Raw genomic sequence first — 12,145 nt, 5'->3', positions numbered from 1 at the left:
GAGGCATGATCCCCTGTGATTCTGGCTGGCTTGGCTGGCTTGGCTGGCCCTCACTCAGTTCTCGGGTGGTGATGGTAGCACAGATCACTGATCCTCGGGAGCACTTAAAGGGACATCTTTGGCAGAGCTTAGTCTGAGCATTTATAGATCTTTAAGAGAGTTGTTTAGGGTTAGAGAAACATGGCTACATACTTCTAAAAACAGCACCGCTCCTGTCCATATATTGTTCCTGATATTGGAGCTCAGTTCCATTTATTACAAAAGAGCTACAATACCAGACATGACAGGGAGGTCTCTGTTTCTGGAAGAAAGCAGACATAGTTTTACAATAATGGAAACCCCTATAAATTTAAATTTTTTCAGGTTCTTTAAACTTAGAATCAGAGACACCGACCTTGTGATCGTCCAGAAGCGGTGACCCCTAAATAAGTAAATAAGGAGTCATACTTTTATTTTGTAGACAATTTGATCACATCTTATTGTAATACTTTGTGTGGTTTTTCACTACCAACAGCGCATTCTTATCATGAACACAATACAATAGCGCCCCCTATTATAATCTAGTCATAACGTAAAGGGACACTATTGTTAAGATTTACTTTCCAAAAATCCTGAATGGCTAAATCGTAAACAAACAGCTCACCACAGGTGTCATCACCCAACTTTTCTAGAATCCTGAATGGTAATTCTGTCCTGTTATATGTTCAATAAACTAGGAAGAAATTTCATTCAGGTTTTTAGAAAAGTTAGTTGACAACCAATACGGTGTCCATCACAGCTCACCCAGCTTTCCTATGACCCTGAACAACATATATAGCTTGTTCGATTGGTGCATCTAATTTTAGGTTATGTTTCTATTAGCTAGACAAGGGGGAGTGGATTAAGATGCAACAATATGTACAATCTGCGCCAAAATTTGGGCTTAAAATTCTGGTTGAAAGTAAGCCAACCAATAGCTGGTACAAACTCAAACTAGACAGTCTAAAGACACAGGAGATTTATCACCCAGAATAAATAAATCTGCTGGATCTTTACTAGAGATGAGCGAACAGTGTTCTATCGAACACATGTTCGATCGGATATCAGGGTGTTCGCCATGTTCGAATCGAATCGAACACCACGTGGTAAAGTGCGCCAAAATTCGATTCCCCTCCCACCTTCCCTGGCGCCTTTTTTGCACCAATAACAGCGCAGGGGAGGTGGGACAGGAACTACGACACTGGGGGCATTGAAAAAAATTGGAAAAAGTCATTGGCTGCCGAAATCAGGTGACCTCCATTTTAGACGAATAGTGGATTTCAAATCCGGGTCATATGAGAATGTGAACTTTGTGACTATGAGACAGGGACAGCTGTACAGGCAGGGATAGCTAGGGATAACCTTTATTTAGGGGGGAATGTTATTAAAAATAACTTTTTGGGGCTCTATCGGGTGTGTAATTGTGATTTTTGTGAGATAAACTTTTTCCCATAGGGATGCATTGGCCAGCGCTGATTGGCCGAATTCCGTACTCTGGCCAATCAGTGCTGGCCAATGCATTCTATTAGCTTGATGAAGCAGAGTGTGCACAAGGGTTCAAGCGCACCCTCGGCTCTGATGTAGCAGAGCCGAGGCTGCACAAGGGTTCAAGCGCACCCTCGGCTCTGATGTAGGAGAGCCGAGGGTGCACTTGAACCCTTGTGCACCCTCAGCTCTGCTACATCAGAGCCGAGGGTGCGCTTGAACCCTTGTGCACACTCTGCTTCATCAAGCTAATAGAATGCTTTGGCCAGCGCTGATTGGCCAATGTATTCTATTAGCCTGATGAAGTAGAGCTGAATGTGTGTGCTAAGCACACACATTCAGCTCTACTTCATCGGGCTAATAGAATGCATTGGCCAGCGCTGATTGGCCAGAGTACGGAACTCGACCAATCAGCGCTGGCTCTGCTGGAGGAGGCGGAGTCTAAGATCGCTCCACACCAGTCTCCATTCAGGTCCGACCTTAGACTCCGCCTCCTCCGGCAGAGCCAGCGCTGATTGGCCGAAGGCTGGCCAATGCATTCCTATGCGAATGCAGAGACTTAGCAGTGCTGAGTCAGTTTTGCTCAACTACACATCTGATGCACACTCGGCACTGCTACATCAGATGTAGCAATCTGATGTAGCAGAGCCGAGGGTGCACTAGAACCCCTGTGCAAACTCAGTTCACGCTAATAGAATGCATTGGCCAGCGCTGATTGGCCAATGCATTCTATTAGCCCGATGAAGTAGAGCTGAATGTGTGTGCTAAGCACACACATTCAGCACTGCTTCATCACGCCAATACAATGCATTAGCCAGTGCTGATTGGCCAGAGTACGGAATTCGGCCAATCAGCGCTGGCTCTGCTGGAGGAGGCGGAGTCTAAGATCGCTCCACACCAGTCTCCATTCAGGTCCGACCTTAGACTCCGCCTCCTCCAGCAGAGCCAGCGCTGATTGGCCGAATTCCGTACTCTGGCCAATCAGCACTGGCTAATGCATTGTATTGGCTTGATGAAGCAGTGCTGAATGTGTGTGCTTAGCACACACATTCAGCTCTACTTCATCGGGCTAATAGAATGCATTGGCCAATCAGCGCTGGCCAATGCATTCTATTAGCGTGAACTGAGTTTGCACAGGGGTTCTAGTGCACCCTCGGCTCTGCTACATCAGATTGCTACATCTGATGTAGCAGTGCCGAGTGTGCATCAGATGTGTAGTTGAGCAAAACTGACTCAGCACTGCTAAGTCTGCATTCGCATAGGAATGCATTGGCCAGCCTTCGGCCAATCAGCGCTGGCTCTGCCGGAGGAGGCGGAGTCTAAGGTCGGACCTGAATGGAGACTGGTGTGGAGCTATCTTAGACTCCGCCTCCTCCAGCAGAGCCAGCGCTGATTGGTCGAGTTCCGTACTCTGGCCAATCAGCACTGGCCAATGCATTTCTATGGGGAAAAGTTAGCTTGCGAAAATCGCAAACTGACAGGGATTTCCATGAAATAAAGTGACTTTTATGCCCCCAGACATGCTTCCCCTGCTGTCCCAGTGTCATTCCAGGGTGTTGGTATCATTTCCTGGGGTGTCATAGTGGACTTGGTGACCCTCCAGACACGAATTTGGGTTTCCCCCTTAACGAGTTTATGTTCCCCATAGACTATAATGGGGTTCGAAACCCATTCGAACACTCGAACAGTGAGCGGCTGTTCGAATCGAATTTCGAACCTCGAACATTTTAGTGTTCGCTCATCTCTAATCTTTACATCTAAATATTAGTAACTATTATAAGCATGGCAATTATTACTGCTTTGCAATGACAACTTTCAATCTCAGCAACACAAAAATTCTACCCTGTTTTATCCTGAGTTTCCTGGCTTAAATAAAATGTACAATTTCAGATACAGCAAAAATTTTTTTTAAAATATTATTTATCTTGTAAACAAATGAGCCCACGAAATAGAAAATGTCTCATATCCCTTCCAAATGCACAAAAACTCTTAAATCCAAATGTTGTTACAGTATGCTGAGTATTAATACATTACTATTGATCGTGGGGTATTCTTTTCAAATATATTTTATTGAAATTGTCAGTGCTTTAAAATACCATATTTTTCGGCATATAAGTCCACTCTGATCGCAGGCATTATTACTTCAAAGTGTCTACCCCCCCCTTCCCCCAAAGTGGGGGCTAATAAAATAGTTTAAAAAAAAAGTTCAATCACCTAATTTCCCTAGAAAATAACTGGAAAAAAATATGCAAATCTGTTTTCCAAGATGTAAATAGGAAAACAGAGCCTCTGCTTGCTGCCCTCTAGGAGTAGCCCTCTTTCTTAAACATCATGCATGGCTTTTTCAAGTCTATTTCTATAATGCAAGGATATGCTAAACCAATTTATTTTAATCCAAAAGGAACAGAATCCCAGCTGTGAACAGCACTGTTTTGATCTGATTTGATCTCTTCAGCACAACATAGGGAAAACCAGTTTCGCAAAGATGAGAGACTTCTGGACCAGGTTATGGGGATGATCTCTTTCCTTGAGGAGAGAGCACCTTAGCAGGCGTACGGAGTCTTAAAAAGCCATTTTTGCTCTGCTGTGGGATTGTGGGAAAAATATGCAAATCTGTTTTCCAAGATGTAAATAGGAAACCAGTGCCTCTGTTTGCTGCCCTCTAGGGGTAGCCCTCTTAAATTACTGTGATATACATACACATTAGGTATCCCTGTGTCAGACAATGGTCTACCTATAAAATATTTTTCTTGTACAGTGAACATCAAAATAAAAAGTGTCAAACCACCGGGTTTTTTTTTTTTTTTCCACAGTTTCGCCTCTGACTTAAATAAAAGGTTATCTAAGCAATAGACATTTTCCAATATGGTATTACTAAAAAGTACACCTGACCCCGCAAAAAAGACACCCTAGGCATCCCTGAAAAGCTGCATTTTTCCAAGTGAAGAGGCCGCATACGGACACCGGCAGTTTGCTTTACTGCTCACTCAAATGAATGGGTTGTAAAGAAGACCCCCGGTAAGCCATCGCCTGTCCAGTTTTTCCGGGGTTTATTTTTTCAGGTTGTTTTAACTTAGAATCAGAGACACCGACCTTGTGATCGCCCAGAAGCGATGACCCCCTAAATAAATAAATAAGGGGTCATGCTTGATCATGTTGCCTTGAAAAGCTGCTAGTAGAGGGCAGCATCCTTAACATCATGCATGACTCAGTTAAAAAGTCTATTTAATCATGATGCGGATTTAATTACCAAATTAGTATTTCTATTCCAAAAGGAACAGATTCCCAGCTTTGGACAGCACTGTTTCAGCCTATTGGGCCATCCTCAGTATAGCATAGGGATACTGATTTGGCAGAGTGAGAGACTATAGACCAGGGTCAGGGGATAATCGTACATATCAGGGAGAGTGTGTGCCTACATAGGCAGTACGGAGACTTACAAGTCATTCCTGCTCCGCTAGGGATTCTGGGTAAAATATATGCAAATCTATTCTCCAGGATGTAACCCATGTATTTGGACATGTCTATCCAAGGAGAAAGATACAGAAGGTCACTCCTATATTTTGCAGTTGAGAAGAAAAAAATCAGATACTAACTGGTAGGAAAATCATAGCAATCACTGTGTTTCTGCAAAAGCAATGTAACCACAATGGGGCCTTAGCACAGTCACAAAAACTTTGACCTGGTCACAAGTCAATTTTTGGGTTAGCCACAGGGTTGTCTCCAATACATACGGAATCCCATATGGAAACACTGAAGTAGTGGTCTAGCTTTAGAAGTACTGATGTTCATGTCCTTATAAGCATGTGGTATTATGTCCCAGGATGTCAGGAATGCATCATATATAAAGAAATCAAGAATTATCAGACATACAATATACTGCCAAAGGAGACGGGAACAAACAGCCACAGCAAAGGAAAGTGAAGGCTGCACTCTTTGGTCAAGGAGAACAAACTAGTATTGGACGACTGAAACTTTAATAGAACATTCTATTAAAGTTTCAGTTGTCCAATACGAGTTTGTTCTTGACCTAAGAGCGCCTCCTCCACTTTTCTTTGGTGTGGGGATAAGTGATTTTGAGATTGTTTTCTCAATATGGAAGTGAAATTTAGACATTTCATTTTTTTTCAATAACACATTCATTCAGCCCTAAATTTAACACAATCACAAAGGGTTAAAGGACAAAATACATCTCACAGTTTGTTATGCAATTTCTCCCAAGCACAGAAATACCCCACATGTGGGTGTAACCTGATTTTTGGGCAAACGGCAGCGCACGGAAGGGAAGGAGCAACGCTTGTCGTTGGAAAAGCAGATTTTGCTGGAATAGTTTTCAGGTGCTATGTCTGCAGAGCCCCTAAATACCAGTAAAAAAGAAACCCCCCAAAAAGGGACCACATTTTGGAAACTACACCCCTCACAGAATTTATCAAGAGGTATAGTGAGCATTTTGACCCAGCAGCCTTTTCACAGATTTTATTAACATCGGCATGTATAAATGAAAAATTAATAGAATATCACTTTTTCAACAAATATTTCATTTACACAAGGGGTTAAAGGAAAAAAAAAGTTCTCCACAGTTTGGTAAACAGTTGCTCATGAACGTGGCAATACTCCATATGTAGTCCTAATCTGCTGTACGGGTACATGGTGGGGCTTGGAGTGGAAAGAGCGCTATTTGGCTTTTGGAGGGCGGATTTTGCTGGAATAGTTTGGAGATGCCGTGTTGCATTAGCAGAGCCCCTAGAGTACCAATACAATGGAAACTTTCAAAAGTCATCCTGTTTTGTAAACTACACCCCTCATAGAACATATCAATGGATATACTGAGCAGTTTGACCCTACAGCTCCTTCACAGATTTTATTGACATTGGGACGTGAACATGAAATTTTTTTTTTGTTTGTTTCAATAAACCTTCAATTTAGTCCAAATTTTTTTATTTTTACAAGAGGCTAAAGGAGAAAAAGCCCCCCCCCAAAAAAAAAAAAAAAAGTTTGTCACACAATTTATCCTGAATGCAGAAATATCCCATATGTGGTTAAAATCTGCTGTATAGGAACATGGTGGGGCTTGGAATGGAAAGAGAACTATTTGGTTTTGGAGGGCAGATTTTGCTGGAATAGTTTTGAGGTATCATGTTGCATCTGCAGAGACCCTAAAGAACCAATATAATGGAAACCCCAAAAAAGTGATTCCATTTTAGAAACTAAACCCCATAAGGAATTTATCAAGTGGTATTATCATTTTGAGCCTAAGAGTACTTCCAAAAAATTAATGATAATTGCAATTTTTCCATAGATATGCCATTTCAGTGCCCGGCATATCTAGCAGTTTATACCCACATATGACATTACGTACATTATCCTGGGTACACCAGTGTCATAAACTGTAGTTTGGGCACACAGCAGGGCACAGAAGGGAAGGAGCGCTATGTGGCTTTCGGAGCACAGATTTAGATGTTTGGTATCTGTTTGTAGAACCTCTAAAGTACCAGTAAAGTGGAATCCCCTCTGGAGTGACCCCATTTTAAAACTGCACCCCTCAAAGAATTACTAATTAAGTAAATAAGGGATCATACTTTTATTGTGGAGACAATTTGATCATATCTTATTGTAATACTCTGTGTTTTTTTTTTTTTTTTTTACTTATCATGAACATAATGGCATCGCTGTAGCGTCTAGACTGATAGATGAGCCTGGCCGCTGCATTCAGAATAGATTGTAGAGGACAGAGTTTAGTCCAATTAGTAAGGAGTTACAGTAGTCAAGGTGAGAATGAAGCAGAGAGACAATAAGTGTCTTTAATGTATCTCTGGTAAGGAAAGGGCGTATTCTGGAGATGTTTTTGACGTGGAGGTGACATGAGCGTGCAAGTGATTCAATATGAGGGGTGAAGGAAAGGTCTGCGTCAAACATGACCCCGAGGCTGCGGGCCTGCTGCCTAGGAGTTATAGTAAGGCCTGAGACTACAATGGATATATCAGGGACAGATCTATTAGATGGTGAAAACAGTAGTAGTTCAGTCTTAGAGAGATTTATCTATGTCATTCAAGACTCCAGAAAAGCTAGGTGACAACTAGAAAAGGGGTTCGTATACTGTGTGGTGGACCAAATCAAAGGGGGTTGTATACTGTGTGGGGGCCAAAATAAAAAAAAAAAAGGAGTGTTATACTATGTGGGGGCCAAATAAGGAAATTAAAGAGTAAATAAACTGAAGTGCCCCAGGGATGCAAAATGATAGTTCTGTATCACAATCATCTGAATAGTGGCTAATGGTATATGATCAACTCTAATATGTGCGCCTTGACCCATTCAATCTTCATCTTTGGCGCCTCAACCCAGGTCACTATCTTAAGACACTTAGGGTTTGAGCGTGTTGGGCTCTGTGCACATACAGTAGTGTTACAGTCTTTTGCTAGAGTATAAGTGCTGGGTAGGGATCGGGATGGACGAGGTGGGGACACAGGGTGAAATGGGATCCTATAGAGCAGTAGTAGGGGTCTGACACAGAGTCTTGTTAGGATTCAAGGTAAATGCTGAGCACTTATTATTTTTAGGAGGCCCACTAGCTACGTGGAGGTAATAGAGCCATCATTCGCGGAAAGTTATTATAAGCCTGGGGTAGAACAATCTACTGAATGAAATATGAGCTTCCCCTTCTATATTATATGTGTAGATAGATGGTATTATTGTGCCGCCATTATTGTATGATTTTCCGTTCTGCACTATTCATTTTACAACATATGTTGAATGTTTGCAGTTCATAGAGTCATAAAGTTCATGTTTCGCAGTAGGTCACTCCTTAAAACAACTATAAATGTAAAAAGGAATTACTGGGGGTGGTAAGAAGGGAGTGTACTCAAAGTTTATGAATGGACACCTATGTAAACCTGATCGCTACATGAAAGTTAACACTCCTATACGTTCCTGTGGAGCATAGAATGTATATCCAAGTATTACTGACATAACCTAAGTTAGGCTAAGGCCCCAACATGAAAAGCAACCAAAAAAAACCATTTTTTCTGCATCATCTTTCCTTGAGTTTTTGCTGTGATTATCTTTGCTTTTTTTTTTTTCCTTCCCCTATTAAATATATAGGAAATTAGCTATAGATATTTATTTTATATTTCCCATCTTACTCCGGAAACAGAGATTGCACAAGATTAATCCTTTTCATAGGAAGCAGAATTCAGTGGTACCCTCCATGAAAGTGTGAGAACCTAACCATATAGCAAAATAAAGCAGATCTCGCGTTTCAATGTATGGGATTCCAGAATTTTCTGGTGGTCCCTTTACCAGCATATCCTTTGATGGGATTATTTCTGGACAGTATGCTTTACAGTTATCATGGTGACTCTGTTACGACATCTTAAAGGGGATCCAAAGGATAGGGAGCCCGACCACTGGGTTAACTAGCAATTAAGAGAATGCGGCACCGAAAGTCTCCCTAAAGCCTCCTTGAGAATGGGATGCCAGTGCGCTAATACGAGTGGCACTCCATTCACTTCAATGGAGCTGCCAGGATGGTAAGCGTCTGCAACTCCATATAAGTGAATTGAGTGCTGCTCATACAAGTGGGGTGGTGCTCCATTCACAAGGAGACTTTAGGGGGACTTTTGGTTCCTCATTTTCCTGATCTTTGGGGGGACCTTGTGGTCAGACTTATGTATCCGTTGACTTATGCATAGGGAGTAAGTGGTATTAAAGAGGACCTTTCACTGCCGCTACATTGATTCAGTTGTCATTTTTTCTCTAGCCCTCACCATTTCTGAGCCACAAGCGCAGGTAATTTTGGTGTACGATGTGCTAATCTCTGTAATGTCAGAAGGGCAGTGTCAGGCAGGGGGTATGATTCAGAGCTCCATACAGAGGCAGTAAGTGTCAGAGCTCAGAATCACACCCTTTACCTGCCCCTGCCTGACACCACCCTCCTGACTCTACAGAGCCTAAATAGGCACCGAAACTAATAGTATTGATTGCTTGGGAGTGGTGGGGGCTAGAGAATAAATTTCAGCGGTATCGGAATCAGTGGAGCAGCACATATTAAATGATGTAAAGAACTAGACTTGTTGGAGGTAGTGAAAGGTTTTCTTTGAAAACACAAACCCTTAAAGAGGACCTTTCATGGATTTGGGCACAGGCAATTGTATATCAGGAACACCCTTCTGACTGTAAAGAGCTATGGTACCGGTACCGATAGGTCTTTATCTAGGGCACAGATCGGGAAAACAGACAGTGTGCTGAATTCAGTGCACTGTCGACTTTCCAGCAGTAAATAGAATTGCCTGTGCCCAAACCCATGATAGGTCCTCTTTAGAGATGAGCGAAGTAGTACTCGATCGAGTAGGTATTTGATCGAACACTTTGGTATTCGATATACTCGTACTCAATCGAGTACCACTCGCTATTCGAATGTAAAAGTTCGATGCAGAACCAGCATTGATTGGCCGAATGCTATACAATCGGCCAATCAACGCTGGTTCTTCTCCTTCCTTTAGAAGTCTTCTCCGTGCAGCTTCCCAGCAGCATCTTCTGGCTCTTCATTCACTCTGCCAGGCATCGGGCCTGGGCAGAGCCGACTGCGCATGTCCGCTTGTAGTGCGGGCATGCGCAATCGGCTCTGCCCAGGCCCGATGTCTGGCAGAGTGAATTCAGAGCCGGAAGATGCCGCGGGGACGCTGCAAGGAGAAGACTTCTCGGAGGATCCAGCCTGACCCTCACTCGTGGACTTGGTAAGTATAATTTGATCGAACGTTGCCTACCCCTGAAACGAGCATTTTCCCCCCATAGACTATAATAGGGTTCGATATTCGATTCGAGTAGTCGAATATTGAGGGGCTACTCGAAACGAATATCGAACCTCGAACATTTTACTGTTCGCTCATCTCTAGTCCTCTTTAAAGGTATGTTCATACAGAGTTTTTTAAAGTGGACAAATCCACAGAAAATTCTTTCACAGGTTTTTGGATGATGTTTTCTAATGGCCATCATTATTTTGTGGTTTGTCTTTTTCTTTCCTCTTTTTATGAGAGGAAAAAAAAACCTATCGAATAGATGGAGAAGTTTTCTATTTAAATTACAGACTTCTTGCAAGAGTTTTGCAATTTTTTCAATGTCGATTTTTGTGAGGTCACTCCAAAGCCTCATGTAAATAAGTCATTGTGAACACACCCTTATACTTTGTACGTAGGTATGCAGACTGTTAGAGTAGATATTTGTAACAAGAAGCGATGCTCTTACCACAACAGAGAAAGAAAAACACGCCATCTTCAAAAAATTTTCAGGGAAAACCGGAAAATTAACTACTTTCATGCAGTCTTCTTTCCTGGACTGTTTTTTCGTCGATATCTGCAAGGTAAATTATTGCTATGTGAGAACCATACAAGAGAATATTTCCTGGACATCAGCTAAAGAAATTGATGGTTTGAGTGGTTTAGCATTTTAGCAAAAAATGTAATTTTAGCAGAAATACATAGTTAGCTGCAGGATCTCATTCAGATGTAAATCCTTGAGTATTCTGATGGCCCAGTCTCCAATTCCTCTCTCTGGTCTCCTATATGCTCAAAAAACTGACATCACTTTTATTTCATTGGAAAAATGTCTGCTTAGATTTGAATTTACAAGAATATAGAGGGAGATACAGACTAAGGGCTCAATCACATCTGCGCCCGGTCTCCGTTCTGCAGGTTTCCGTTTCCTGCCCGAAACTGGGCAGGAGACGGAAACCTGCAGTCATTTTTCAAGCCCATTCATTTGAATGAGTTTGAAAAGTGTCTGTCCATGAGCGCCGGTGAGCGTTTTATGCTCTCCGCGGCGAAACCGTTTTTTTTTTTTTTTAACCAGACACAGAGTTGGATATGCAGGACTTTGTTTCCGGTTTAAAAAAAACGGTTTTGCCGCGGAGACATAAAACGCTCACCGGCGCTCACGGCCGGACCGGGTCTGACAGGTTTCTGTCTTCTGCATGCAGAAGACGGAAACCTCAGAACGGAGATCGAACACTGGTGTGAACCCAGCATAACCAGCCAGAAAACTTGTTTGGATGGATTTAGTACAAAGTAGTATTCTGCAGCTTGTAATGCATTGTAATACATGCAACTTGGAGAAGACAAATGGTGCAAATTTTTTTTTAATAAAAATCATAATTTTTTAGTCGATATATGCAATTCATAAAAACTGATCCAAAAATGTCCATTACCTGAGTCTGCTTCAGTTTTCCAGGAACATTGCTACTCATATCCATGGGCTATGTTTAGCATTGCAGACAAGACACAGTTACATGAAAGGGGATGATGAGCTGTATTATTAGATGTAGCGCATATATATATATATATATATATATATATATATATATATATATTCATTCTGAGTAATGTGTTTGTCTACCTACCCTATATATTTAAAAAGTTACATCTGACAAGACTGTGTCAATATTAGTACAGTAAGAACTGTACAGAAGAAGCCCAGACATGCTTTTATGCTTAGAAGTTGCCTCACATTCCTACCAAAGAATTCCATAGTATATCCTTTGACCCTCCAAAGAGAATTAGAGACTTGTTTAAACATACCCTTGTATATGTTCTTAGTGTCAGCAGCATAAGTGCCCTCAGGGCTTTCCCCAATGCTGAAGTGCCCTCGCCTC

General features: G+C 42.0%; 1 protein-coding gene across 1 annotated transcript in view; it reads right to left on the bottom strand.

Annotated features, from left to right (window-relative positions):
• The window catches only part of RHOBTB1 (Rho related BTB domain containing 1), a 67,025-nt gene extending 56,174 nt beyond the window's left edge, over window positions 1-10,851 (bottom strand). Inside the window, exon 1 of the mRNA XM_075257509.1 lies at window positions 10,744-10,851. The gene's annotated coding sequence lies outside the window, so the exon portion shown is untranslated. The remainder of the gene's footprint in view (window positions 1-10,743) is intronic.
• Window positions 10,852-12,145: the final 1,294 nt, after the last annotated feature.

Source organism: Leptodactylus fuscus, chromosome 10, assembly GCF_031893055.1.
Source record: "Leptodactylus fuscus isolate aLepFus1 chromosome 10, aLepFus1.hap2, whole genome shotgun sequence".
Taxonomy (NCBI): domain Eukaryota; kingdom Metazoa; phylum Chordata; class Amphibia; order Anura; family Leptodactylidae; genus Leptodactylus; species Leptodactylus fuscus.
This window is presented reverse-complemented; position numbering and strand designations above follow the sequence as displayed.